General features: G+C 37.3%; 1 long non-coding RNA gene across 1 annotated transcript; it reads right to left on the bottom strand.

The window, feature by feature from the left end:
* Positions 1–152: 152 nt before the first annotated feature.
* LOC140140881 (uncharacterized) lies at positions 153–4,970 on the bottom strand. The gene is made up of 2 exons (XR_011857330.1): positions 4,695–4,970; positions 153–3,458 (listed from the first exon to the last, which is right to left on the bottom strand). It is a non-coding gene; the product is annotated as an uncharacterized lncRNA (long non-coding RNA).
* Between the last annotated feature and the right edge of the window lie 9,787 nt (positions 4,971–14,757).

Below are 14,757 nucleotides of genomic sequence, written 5' to 3'. Positions count from 1 at the left end.
AACCCACCCAGGAAAAATGTACAAAAAAAGTGTATTTGATGAGGATATTTTGTTGGGCATTTTGGTATCATTTAAATTTTTATGTCCATGTGAAAAAATGTAATGTTTTAACCATGACTCAGAATTTCTAGAGTCACTCTAAACTGAATTTGATGAATACAAATAACCCGATCTGATCCACTCAGGCCAAAGTCAGAAATTTTGAAAGTTGAGTTACTACTTGCTCTTACTGACATTGAATCCCAGGTCTCTTGAATACTTTGGTTGCAAAGTTTTAACTTTTCATAAGTCAATTATCTTATGTTTTTTTTGTTTGTTTCACTTTTTGCCAATATCTTGGTTTCATTATTGTCAACTTAAGCCTGATTGGATCAGATCTGGTGTCCATTTCACTAAACTTTTAATCCTTCATAACTCAAGTTACCATTTGTAAAGTTACGAATACCCAATACTAGACGTAACTTTACGAAGGGTCCCTGTAGTAAATCCCTTTTACTTACGAAGTGTACCTTGCGTAAGAAAGTTTAGTGAAATGGAACTTGCGACTCGTCGAACGATTTCGAGACTTATGAAGCTTCGTAAAGTTTAATACTGAAATGGACCCCTGGACATTATTGAGTGGTTTGTGCAAGAAGGCGCCATCTGCAATAGCTGCCAAGTATCATATTTTGAGATGTGTACAATTCCGTAAAGATTCGCCTATAATTGAAGACCGAATTGAAAAGACTAGTTTGCATCTGACGTCAGGGCAAAATCACAATGTGATTGGTTGCTGACCTGCGCAGTACGGCATTCTTGGTCTGGTTGACAGGACATCATTCGCAAACTAGTCTTTTTAATTTGGTCTTCAATTATAATGGTGCACATGGGGTACTTTGCCTCGGGGTAAATTTCGTATAGAAATAGAGAACTCCCGCGCCCTTATTTGCTGGTGGGATGTTTATGGGAGGGCACATTTAGCATGTTTAGTTTGTGCCGAAAATTCCAGTTATGTCAAGGGACGCCGTAGCTCCATTAGGGGAAGCTTTACGGTATATAGCAGCAATTGTTGATACAGCCTTGCACTAGCCCCTCAATATATGTTATTAATACGACACATTTGTTGTAACTTATTCTGTTCATATTTTTTTTCTCAATATTTTAGCATTGTAATATTTTTTTTCTTTTCTTTTATCGATAAATATTAAATTGTTCATGGTTTAATTTACTAAATAACGATCACAGTATATTAAATAAAGATACATTTTTACACAAAGTACATGCTTGATTGTTTTTTTGGGTTTTTTTTGCATTGTGAAGGGAAATACTAGGGATGCTCTATCGTTAAAAGTGGTATACAAATCTAAATAAGGCCATCTAAATTTAATAATTTGTCTCAAAGCCATTCCTCAGTTGAAAAACTAATGGGAGTGTGTTTTTATTACTTGGACAAGCTTTGTGACAAGAAGTGACCACCTTCTCATCTTTGAAGGAGTTTTCACTGTGGTCAAGATGAATAATAATTTTATTGAGATTAACGATTTAGGCTGTTTTGACTGTTTTGCAATCTGATGATGCCCAGGGCATAATATAACCAGTATCGCATTGCATTTTGCTACACAATCTATTATATGCAATCACACAAACATGTCATTGATATACATAATTATTGCTATACAAATAAAACTTTGTCACAATTTTGCAATGTAAAATTCTGACACTAAATTATGCCCTGATGATGTTATACGTGACATTTTTGTGTGGTGGATTTGGAAAAAAATTAAACCAGGAAAAAAACTTGAAATTTACCCCATCCAGTGGGAAACGCGCAAAATGCACACAGGGGCTTTGAGACTGACTATTAAATTAAGATGGCCTAAGTAATGTGTATGGATAGCCCTCAAACAGCAGGGGGTTTTGCAACTTGAGGGAGTGCCTTCACCATGATGTAATAACGAGTTTTCATAACCGGTACAGGATCATGTTTTAAGGGTCCAGTGCAACCCAACCTCATCTACAGTTTGGCCATGTTTCTAGTATAGCCGTTTTGAAAAATGGTAGACACAATAGAAGGGTGCGGTTCAGCTCGGGTAAAACCTTTAGAATTAACCATAAAATTCAAAGCGGCTGTGAGCTGTCAGTAAAAAGAATTTGTCCTCTCAGCATATAATAAAGTGGGTGGCAGTATTTTATAATGTAAATTACGGAATTTGTAAATTACTATGCCTGAGTCAGTTTTTAAGGTCTTTCCTAAAGTTAAAAGGGTCCAGGTTCCAACCATGGAAGAAAGACAGACCATCACGATATGCTAGTTAGACCATCCTGGTCATAAACCTTTAAAAGTGGGCACCTTTCTTTCAATGTCGCCACGCATTTACAATATCTTTCTGAGAAATCCTTGGTCAGGTGTAAGATGGACAGACTTTTCATTGTCATAGCGGTGTGGCAAATACACTTGTACGTTAATTTGCAATCGCATACATTCAAATATTCCAAAAACCTCAAGTTGCTCAAAGCACTCATGCTGTTATCAGTAATATTCTCGCAGCCTTTTAGATTCAAATGCTTCAAATGCTGCAAATTGTTGCAAATACTTCTGACTACCTCGTTATCAACCGAATCACAGTTGACAAGTTCTAGTTCTCGAAGTTCTTTCAAACTTTTAAGTCCCGCTTCTGGTGTAGTCAAGTTCATATTGTCAAGCCACAATGATTGGAAGTTGGTTGAAGAATCTAGACCACCCGCTAAGACATCAAATTCCATTGGTATAATGTGTTTGGTAGACAACTGTATTTTAAACTTTTTCAGATGCCTTAATTTTACCGTACACATTCCAATGATTGATTCAAATTCCATGTCGTCAACACGAATCACGCAATAGCGGAACCACAAACTTTTCAGTTCGGGAACTTCATCCGCAATCTGGTTAAATCCGTGCAGTGTAAGACACGAACACTGGTGAAGCACAAGTTCTTGCAGTTGATGAAAATTACAAAGTCTGCTGAATAAATCCGGTGAGAACCGGTATATCTTATCGTAAGAACTTGTAACTTCTGAAGGGTTGTGCTCCAAATTGACATACACGATATGATCTTGATTTTTGAAAACACCCCTTTAAACACAGGTCAAGACTCTTTACGTTACTCGGCATAAAAGTTAAGTTGACATTCCGTAGGGACATTTGATCATGTGGAAAACGGATGGTCTCCAATCCTGGGCAATTCTCATAGAGGTATTTCAATATATGAGTGTTAACAACGTGTAGATGAAGTTCCTGCAGTCTGGCACCTAAGTAGGTGTGTGCGAGTGTGAGGAATTGTGTCTCACTTGATGGGAATGACCAGGCTGGAGAAGTGATAGGGATGTTTGGTCTGTCGCCATGGATAATGATGACATCACTTGGGCGTTGGGTCAGATCCACTGTGCTCCAAAGGACGTCGTCGTAGCTGGTGATTATTCGATGCAAGTTGCTACTCACACTGTTTAATAAATATAATATAATGTTAATAATGATGAAAATGATGATGATGATATTTGTTTACTGATGAGGTCATTGAAGTGTAAAACCTATTCTACAATGTGTGGGGGTACCCCTAGATACTGATTTAGTGTTGAGGATGTGTAGGTTGGTCTGTTGCAAGTTTGTATTGTTTTGTGGGAATGTTTATTTGTATGAGTGAAAAGAAGGCAATTAAGTTTACATGTCATATCCGTGTAGTGGGTGTGTTTTGTGTTGGGTGAGTATGGAGGTGTGGGGAGTGAACAAGCTTGCAAGTTAAAGGCTACATGCAGGTCCATTATGCATTTAAAAAAGAAGTTAGACCAGGTCTAACTTTAGATCTGGTCTAACTATGGAGATTAGTCCTATGGAGAAGGAACTTTGGTATAAAGTACCTTATTCTATATACTAGATCCTGTTTCGGGTAAATACATGTAGCTTGATATTAGATGGCTGCAGGTTAACTTTTGGACTTTGCTAGCCTAGTACCGGGGCCTAGTACAGAAGGAAAGGAAATGATTAAAGGGATCCCTCCCTTAGCCCTTAGTCTAACCTCCATAGTTACACCAGGTCTAAATTTAGGCAGAGTCTAACTTGTTTTGTGCATACGGCCTACACTAGGATCCACAACAGAGGATGATTTAAGGAAGCCCCATCATGCACTGCAAAAGTGTTATCACTATCGAGTTTCAACTGCCACTTTACTTTTCAAATCCCATTGAACTCTGTGCAAAAGAAAAGATGATGTTTTAGAATTGTGTGTGTGTCATTATTACTTAATGGTTGATTTCAGAACAAAAGTGATGTGTGTATGAAGGATAATTCCACCTTCTGTAGATAAAAATGTGAAATCGACCAGCAAATTAACACTGTTTTTATTGTAAATATAGCAGTGCAAATTCAAATTTAACCATGCACGACTATGCAGTATATATATAGCAGAGCAGTGGTGTCATGTTACTCATACAGCTCTGCTCACTGCAGTGGGGTGTTGGGTAGTGCTTAAATCATCCTCTGCATCTGGATCTACAACATGCTCATCTATCAGGGGATCAGTTCTTAAACCCCAATACATTTGTACATTAAATGACCTTTGAAGATTTAGGTACAAAAACTCATACAACTTGAGGTCAAATTTTGCACCATGATTATGTAACTGAGGTTATTGGACTATGCCATTGGGATGAGGCTCTCAGTGGTCCATAGTGCTACTCACCATGCCATTCGTCCTTTACTTCTTACGTCCAACAAACCCAGTATCTTGAGCCAAATTTCATCAGGAAAGATTTCATCAGGTACTGTAAAGGCCATTGTTGACTGGTTTGTATGGGTGGCTTAGTTTCCCAGAACTGAAATCAAGATAGAAAATATATATTGTTGCAATATACATGTAAAATACCTACCATGGTAAAATTATGTGTACATTTACATGTTATTGCCTTTGCCGCTCAAATGCCCGCCAAATTTCCCAAAAAGATCCACATTTTTATGAACATAAAATGTGCCAAAAACATGTGGAAGAAAAATTTGTTGTGAGTTTTTAAAACAGGATTCAAAATATGCTATTCCAGTTAAAAGCTATGTATAAAACTCATTTCTTCAAACGCTCCTTAATTACAATAGATTCTTAGACAAATTTATTTGCCAGTATATGGTCATTTTCACAGTAAAGGGTGTAACTTTTGATTTTTAGGGTCAAAATTTCAAACCACTTAAATATGTTTCTGTTTACTGTAATCATGCATAGAAGCAACTTAAATTCCAGTAAAATAATGTTTCAAGGCTTAAACCTTTTGATTTCTGATAAAAAATTGACATTTCCATAACATTTTGGTTAAAATCTAAGAAAAAATGTATTTTACATAAGCTCAGAAAATTATGACATGAAAGCTGGAATATATGTGAAATCCCATTCCAAAGTAAGTCAACAGATATAAGTTAAATTTTATACCATGTTTTGCTATGTTTGTAATTGCAATTTTGAAAATTTTTAACATTAAGGGTCATTTGCAATGGAAATTTCCCAACCTTAAACATATTTTTTAAGTTTTAATTGGGTTCCTAAAATAATGTGAATGTCTAACTTCATGTACAAATACTACTTGATGAAAGGAACCTCCTAGCCAAGTTTCACAGAAATTGGAGTTATTTTTTAGAATTGGCAATTCAAGCGATTTGTGTTTCGGAGGCTTCAGTTAACAACACAGGTGACCATAAAAGTAAAATATTTGGCTAACTACTACAAGTTGACATGAAAAAATAGGTAAAAAATATCACAATTACCAATTTTCATGCTTTGCTTCTAAGTATTGAATTTCAGTTGTGACAAAAATTAAATTATCACAGCAAGTCATTTTTTTTGTTTCGGAGGCTTCATGTTAACAATGGTTAAACATTGCAGAAGTAGTTTTTAGCTGCGGGTAGCAGCTCTATAAGTCACCATGTCTCTCCGTCCGTCCGTTAGTCCGTCCGTTAGTCCGTTAGTAACAAACGCTAAAAGATGCTGTTACGTCAACATCGTTTGTCGCATGGCTATGGTACTTGGTGAGGGGGAGGGCCTATACCGGCCCCATACTGAAAAAGAGTTTCGTCCCGAAATATGCTAATTAGGTCATTAAAGGGGCATTCCACGATTTTAGTAACAAACGCTAAAATATGCTGTTACGTCAACATCGTTTGTCGCATGGCTATGGTACTTGGTGAGGGGAGGCCTATACCGCCCCATACTGGAAAAGAGTTTTGTCCCGAAATATGCTAATTAGGTCATTAAAGGGGCATTACACGATTTTCAACAATTTCTAAAAAATGCTGTTACGTCAACATCGTTTGTCGCATGGCTATGGTACTTGGTGAGGGGAAGGCAGGTACCGCCCCATACTGGAAAAAAGTTTAGTCCCGAAATATGCTAATTAGGTCATTAAAGGGGCATTATACGATTTTCAACATGGCTATGGTACTACTTGGTGAGGGAGAGGGCCTATAGGGAAATTTGGGAAAAGTGGGGAACATGAGGGAAATTGAGGGGAATGGGGGAAATTAAGGGCAATTTTGGGGGAATTGAGGGAAATTCAGGTGAATTAATTGATTTTGTGGGCAATTAAGGGGAATTGGGGAAAATTGAGGGGAATTAAGGGAAATTTGGGAAAATTGAGGAGAATTAAGGGAAATTCAGGTGAATTAAGGGAAATTTGGGAAAATAGAGGGAATTTAAGGGAAATTGAGGGAGAATTGGGAACATTGAGGAAGTTAAGGAAATTGAAGAGAATTAAGGAAATTCTGGTGAATTAAGGAAATTGACAAGAATTAAGGAAATTAGGGGATTTAACACTTGATGTCAAGGCGCTTTTTTCCCGAAAATCGTGTGGACATCAAAAGAAAATCGTTTGGACATCATAAGTGTCCGAAATCGGTTTCCGAACACTTTTGATGTCAAGACGCTTTTTTTCCGAAAATTGTTTGGACATCAAAAGTGTCGAAATCGGTTTCGAACACTTTTGATGTCAAGACGCTTTTCCCCGAAAATCGTTTGGACATCAAAAGTGTCGAAATCGGTTTCGAACACTTTCGATGTCAAGACGCTTTTTTCCGAAAATCGTTTGGACATCAAAAGTGTCCGAAATCGGTTTCGAACACTTTTGATGTCAAGACGCTTTTTCCCCGAAAATCGTTTGGACATCATAAGTGTCCGAAATCGGTTTCGAACACTTTTGATGTCAAGACGCTTTTTCCCAGAAAATTGTTTGGACATCAAAAGTGTCCAAAATTGGTTTCCGAACACAATTTTTCAAATTTTGATTTTTTTTGGTGTGGATGGAAATTTCCTTTCTGGCATTATTTTAAGATGAGCGCCCTCAAAGGTTAAGCTCACAGAGGGGTTACAGGTCCAAATAGGGGCCAAACTTGAACCTGCTTCAAAGACACCAACACTGCAAAATTGAATTCCTTGTCCCGCAGCGACCGCTACGGATCCGACGGTACTTGTTTTGAAAACAACACTGTTGGGATCATCTAAGCTGTTATTTTCTTGTGTGATTGAATCAATGATTCTATGCGGCAGATATTGTCGATTTATAACATGGTAATTTTTTCACCCATTTGTTAAGTATGGTGTTATTTGCATGTGAAGCCTCCGAAACGGGCTTTCTTGGGTATCAGTATATTTTTCAAACATTAACCATATCAATTTTTTTTTAAATTTATGACATTCTGCACATATCATGTAACAATTACAATGCAGATATCAATATGGAACACACCAATTTAGATATGCATAGATCATGATAATTAACCTTATTGTTGTTTCGGAGGCTTCATTTGTTTCGGAGGCTTCAATTGTAACGGAAAGTTTGTATTGGGTCCCATTTTCAAACGGTGATATCTCCATGATTTAAAAACAAGTGACTTGAGGATCTACTTTGCTACATTTTGATAAATAGATTGGATGAGCTCTTTTATTTATATTTGCCCAAGCTTGCTGAACAGTTTGTTTCGGAGGCTTCAAAAAAGTTAACGGAAAATCGGCTCTTTGAAGTCAAGATTTTATAAAAATTTTAAAAGCTGGCAAATCGACTAATTTTTGTTACCCATTTCAAGTTAAGATATCAACTGTTATGAATCAAGAAGAAGTGAAGAAATAACCAAGAATTATGAACCAAAGCTATACCCACAAAGTTTGTTAACAATTGTTAACGGAAATTGAAGCCTCCGAAACGACAAATCTCAAAGTCCGGTTCTCAAAAATACAGGGCTGTTCACAATTAAATCTAATGTGGCAGTGTTTTCTGAACATATGACCGTACTTTCAGGATAAGAAAAATTATCCATGAACTAACTGAAGAAAACACAGGGTTTTACAAAAATGTTACTGTTTTTTATAGTTTTTCAAAATGGCAATATTAGGTACATTTAAGCCTGCTAAAACTGAGCATAGTAACTCCCGTGAAAATGACCATATAGGGAACAGATCTGAATACATAAGTTGGACTCACTAAAATACATTCATGAGGGGCTGCGCAATATGTGTATATACCCCTGGGTGGTAAATTCTCAAAATGGTCTGCCAAAAATCACTTGCCCCCCCTCTTCAACATGCCAAAAAACCTTTTCCCCACCTTTTTCGACATCAGTAGCGCACACCGACATCGCCTGGCTAATAATTACTTTGTCAGCAGAGATACTAAAATCAATACCCGGGATCGATACACGTGAATGTACTATGCGCTAGAACTATACACTCCAGTGTCCAGAGGGACCCCCGAACTTGCAGAATATTAAAAAGTAGGGGTTCCGGAGTAGAGTTTGGTGAGTCCGAGTTGCACAATTGCAGCATAAATAGTATGTCTGCAATAGCGCTAGATTGAAAAACTTGCAGAAAATTTAAAAACAGGGGGTCCGAACTCTATTTTGGTGAGTCCTGGACCCCAAAAAGCAACCTAGCGCTACCCCTGATCACCGATCATGGGCGAAAATACTACTAGTAGTGTAAAATACAAAAATTTTGCACACTAGATGTGCGCACATCGTCCCAATAAAGCCAAAGTTTGGAAGCTTGAAGACATACAGTCTCTCTAACAAAACCTGTACCGTATGTATATTGTATGATGCAATTTTTTCAGCAAATTTTGTTTGTCTGTGCCCCCAAAATTTTATTTTGCCACTACTGACCCAAGAAAGCTGGCTACGCCCCTGTTCGACATGCCAAAAAATCTTTGCCCTCCCCTTTACACATGCCAGATTTTCAACCCCAATTTAAAACAGAAAATGGTCAACCGGAGTGATTGTGTTTGTCCTGCACCAGATGTGATGTTTGCACAGCTGGGCGCGATACCTGAATTGGTCTGCCCAGAAATCCAGTAGAAGTAGAAGTAGAAATAGGCCTATAGGCCTAATCATGTGATGTGATGCGAGGGTAGCGTGCAGACATTTTTGAATGTTTCTTACATGTTTCTACACCTTATTAAAGGTGGCGTACTAATATCGAAATGGTGCCCAAATAGTATTTGGCCTTCCAAAAATCTAACCCTATCAGCCTGCCAAAAATCTTTGCCCCCCTATAATCCAGTCACTATCCCGGTTTACATTGACAAAGACATTATTCTCGTTTAAATAATAAATAATGATGACAATTTTAATGACAATATTGATAATTACACACTTACCAATACACCCCAGCCGCGCTCACAAGCATTGCTTTATCTATCAGGGAAGTGCAAAGGTTATTTATCAGTTCTATTTTTATCCTGTGAGCAGTACGGGAAATCCCATGGATGTCGCAATCTGCTATAGCGCATGTCAGAAAAAAATGTCATAATAGATACAATAGCCTTACAATGCATTGAATGTAGGCCTATTGCTTCTAAATCACTTTGGTTTTATGGGGTCAGTACGCAGATGGATGGGGGTTAGCATCCCCCGAAAGCCCCGAAGACCCGAAAAACTCAACTTTTCATGATAAAACGGGGCCGTAGAAATAGAAAAAAAAGTTAACAAGGGACCACTTTTTTAGTCCAAGGCAATGGGGTGAATTTTTGCATGCATACAATCGACTTTTCATGGGGAAAGGTCTACATTCTGGAAATTCTGCACCCCCCCCCCCCACCTAAATATAGGGGCCTAGGCCTAAATATGTATAGATGACTAATGACTATAGGGCGGGTATGTGGTCCTTCAGTCACCCTTGAATTATATGGAAACTTTTGGGATCTTGTTGGTCTAAAGTAGGCTCCATTAAAGTATATTTAGAAGGGCATGACTTGATGAATCCATCTGTGACGTCAAATTTGGGCCAAAATGTTCATAGTTTTTGAGAATATCAAAAAAAAACCCGGGGTTTTGGCCCAAATTTTTTTGGTCACCATAACAAAAAAATTCTTGAGTAAAAACTAGGGGAAGGTGGGGCATAACGGAACGCTCTGTGACGTCACCATAAGTAATAGGCTATGACTGTAAAAATTATATGTTCAGTTGAAGATTGTATTTACCTTTAATATAGGCCTACCATTAACCAACATAACTTGAATCTTACAATTTTTTATAAAAATGAAGAAATATTTTCAAAAAAATAAATCCGTTTTGCCCCACTATCGGGGCAAAACGGAACCCCCCTATGGGGCAAAACGGCACCCTGGGTATAAACTTATATCACTAGTTCCATTGGTAGGCCCTAGGCCTAGTTATGTAGGCCTATATTCAGTTACAGTCTTAAGTGGGCCTACCATCTCTGTGGAGTGAGTGGTTAACTTCTTATAGACCTAGTAGGCCTGTAATATGTGTGACCAATATTTGATTAGAAAGAAATATTAAGTAGGCCTACCCATCTCTGTGGAGTAAGTTAACTTTTGATCATCAATTATATCTGTAGGCCTAGTTTAATATGCCTATGTTTCAGCGAAGTGTTTACCATGCTCGAGTAGGCCCCTAGATAACGCCTACATTTCCTTGAGTGAAGACGTATTATTATGTCCAATTGGGGCAAAACGGAACCCATCTGTGGGGCAAAACGCCCGGGGCAAAACGGAACCCTGTTCCGTTAGGCCTATGCCCCACCCTAGGGGTTCCGTTTTGCCCCATACCCGATTTTTTAGGAATAGGTTGCATGCATAATATACATTGTAGCATATAGGCCATGCAGTACATACAGCTCAAAGCTAGTACCTTAGTGTTTACAATTTGGGAATCAGATATTAATGAAGTAAAATTTCAGCACATTAAACATCTACATAGGCCTATCTTACGTCAGACAGGTTGTAATTTTTTGACTCGATCTTGCTCGGATGTCAGTAGATTGTTTCAGATCAAATTTTTGTTGTAAATCTGCGTGGCCATACTTGTGTTCCTCAATATAATTTGCATACGACGGCAGTATTGCCAAGGCCTATTTTTCCCTATATGGGTCCGTTTTGCCCCGGGGATCCGTTATGCCCCACCTTCCCCTACATATAAATATCTAGGACCCGTATTTTTATTTTTTTTTTAATTGTGACCAACTTTGACAATTTTCACCAAAATTTAGGGCCTACCCAGCAAACACTAAAACGTTTTAAAAAAGTTTTAAATAAGTTATATTTTGGCTTTTGGTTTAGGTAAAAACGTTTTAATAACATTAAAATGTCGGGTTATATAAAGGTCATGATAACGTTTTAAAACGTTTTGTATGAAAACACACTACAATAATATTTTTAAATGTTTTCAAAAAATGTTATTGTAAACTATTTTTGCAAACATTTTTGCCAAATATTGCGTCAATACTTAAAATATTTGAACCCAGCAAACACAGAAATGTTCTTAAAATATTTTTTTCAAAACCTTTTAATAACATTTAAATGTTGGGTTATATAAAGGTCATGAAAACGTTTTTAAAACGTTATTGAAAATATTTTGGGCAAACATTTTTCGCAAAATATTTTTCAACTCCCAAAATAACATTCTGTTTAGAATGTTTTGTATCAAGTTTTCAAGAATGTTTTTGGAATGTTATTAAAACGTTTTTATACCCTTTATATAACCCGACATTTAAACGTTTTTTATAAAACATTTTTGTTTGCTGAGCAGTAGATTATCAAAAATGTTTTTTAAGGTTATGCAAACGTTCCCTTTATATAACCCGACATTTAAACGTTTTCTGACAACCTTTTATAACCTTTTGCGAATGATGTGGAAAACGTTTTGTGTTTGCTGGGTATATGTTGAAAAATGCTAAGTTTTCCAAAAACAAAATCCTAAAAAAGCCTGATTTTAGCCCAAATTTCAAATTGGTCAGAATAAGAATTTAAAAAAATAACAACGGGTCCTGGATATTTGTATGTAGGCCCTAGGCCTATTTTTTTCTCTAAAACTGATCATTTGTGCCCAAATTTGACCTCACAGTAACTTTGGATTTCCTATGAGACTACAAAGTTTCCATAATTCCAGGGTTAAGATAGACTACCGTAAAATGGGGTAACTTTGGGCACTTTTCAGAGTTTTTAAACCACTGCTTCCAAACAAAACCAATTATTTCTAATTATCTCTTTTTCATGACATTAGGATTCCCTTCTACACCTTGAAATTGAAAAAGTTACCCCGCATTTGGGGAAACATTGGTCAGGGTATAACATTCCATGAAGGAAAAAAAAATCAAAAAAATTGATCTTCGCTGTGAATGGGTAAGTTGTTGTTTTTTATGACAATTGACCCCTTGCAAAATTAATCAAGCACACATCCTTGTTCACAAATATCGATTTTTATTTTTTCTGAAAACATGAGGGACTATTATTTCTTCCAAATATATTTCCAAAATTGACACCAAATATGACTAAAAATAATATTGCTGTAGGAAAATATGACCATTTGAAAAAATACATTTGACCGCCAAGTTACCCCGCTGACCGAAGTTACCCCATTTTACGGTATGGCATAGTCGATTTTTGATAAATAAAAGCATGTTATTAATGATGATGAAAGCATTCAGTTGAACTCGAAATTATACTGTATTTATTACATCAAAATACTAGTATAAAATTGTGAAGAAAAAGTTTATATAATTATATTAGTGACAGTAAAAGTAAAGTGTACGTAGGCCTACTTATATAATTATTGAATGCAACATATCATAATGTCATTATATTGGCACTTCAATACTGAACAATTCTGATTTTAGAATCTACGAGTTAAAAATCGACCATGGACATTGAATTTTAAAACGGGACTTTGAACGGGCAAAGTCCCTAATAGTAACACATGCACCGTCAATCATACTTGTTTATCAATCCAATTTAACCGTCCGCAAACAAATACAAGACGCGCTCATGTAGGCCTACTTGTACTGAGAGTTCAATGTTCCCGCCAACACAAAGGCCGCATAGTTGTATACCATGTAGTTATTAATGGTAATGGCAGGTGCCCGGAGGATTTAAACCATAACGAGATCTGGGCGACCAATCACAAGCCAGATCCAATTAAAGATGCATTACATCATGGCCAATTTTAGTTAGGCCAGAAATTGGCCTAACTCTCCTAATGTTAACCGCAAGTCAATGTCAGTAGTCCACTTGGGAAGCTAACAAACAGAGGGGGTACGGTAACTGAAAAGATCAGTTGTGAAAATCTATCAATTGTGCACACATCCCGGGGCACACATTAATTAAATCAGAGTTTTAAGCCTAAATACAATACACAATGGGCAAGTGGACTACGGAGTAGTCTAGGGTTAAGACCACCTTTGCATAATTTTTATTGTTACGGTCTGTAGGCCTATGTCCCCCCCCCCATTTTACCCCATTTAGGCCTATAGCTATAAATTAATTGCTCAGCCGCTATAAATGGAGCCAAAAATCGTTTGTCCGGCTAGACTACCCCGTAGTCCACTTGCCCATTGTGCATACTCTGGATATTGATTTAAGCTTAAAACTCTGATTTAATTAATGTGTGCACAATTGATAGATTTTCACATCTGATCTTTGTCACTCCCTCTGTTTGTTAGCTTCCCAAGTGGTCCGGCCGGCTGACCTGCAAAAAATGCTTTGAATTCCCTCCTTTTTAGCCCTTTTTTTAGGTCCCGGCCGGGGGGCACTTCAATTTGAAATGGATATAGGTGTAGGGCTGGCACTTTCGCACTAGGACTAAGGCCCGGGGGGGTACTCAAGTTTGGTTTTGGTTGGGACGTGCCGCTGAGATTTTGGAAGTAGACCCATAAATATACCAATTTTTCAAGAAATTTGTACCCATTGATTTGAAAAGTCAAAATTTTCGGCCGAATTTACCCAAAATTGTCTTAGTTTTTACAAATTTTCCCAAAATTTTGGAAAAATTTTGAAAATTTTGGCTAGATTAAGGAAAAATTGGGCTGTTTTCCGAAAAAATTGAGAAAATTTTGAAAAAGGACTCATTCATATACCAAAATAGGCTTTGAAAAAGGGGTCATTGATAAACCAGAAGGCTGAAAATGCTACCCATCATGTTTGCGTCACGTCCCCGTATGGTCATTTGTACTAAGTACCCCCCGGGGACTAAGGCAGGCCTTGCCGTTTAGATTTTAAAGGCGAGTGGTTAATCACTCGCTAGTACGGAAGCTAGGCGACCAGTGGTCAAATTTTCACAAATACCACTTATTTGGGTATAAACAATTAGTAGAGTGTCGGTCTTTTAAGCGCTTAAAAGCTGTAGTAGGGCCCTTTTATGCATTTATGGTGAAATGCGTGCGAAGCGCACTAAAATTTGTGACTTTCTCCGCTCGGAGAGGGCACAGACTCGATTAAATGCTGAATTGGCTGATTTTGGGAGATCCGCAGCGAGTGATATTT

The sequence above is a fragment of the Amphiura filiformis genome, chromosome 19 (genome assembly GCF_039555335.1).
Source record: "Amphiura filiformis chromosome 19, Afil_fr2py, whole genome shotgun sequence".
NCBI classification, from domain to species: Eukaryota; Metazoa; Echinodermata; class Ophiuroidea; order Amphilepidida; family Amphiuridae; genus Amphiura; species Amphiura filiformis.
The sequence above is the reverse complement of the archived record's forward strand: the minus strand, read 5'-3'. Positions and strand labels throughout refer to the sequence as shown.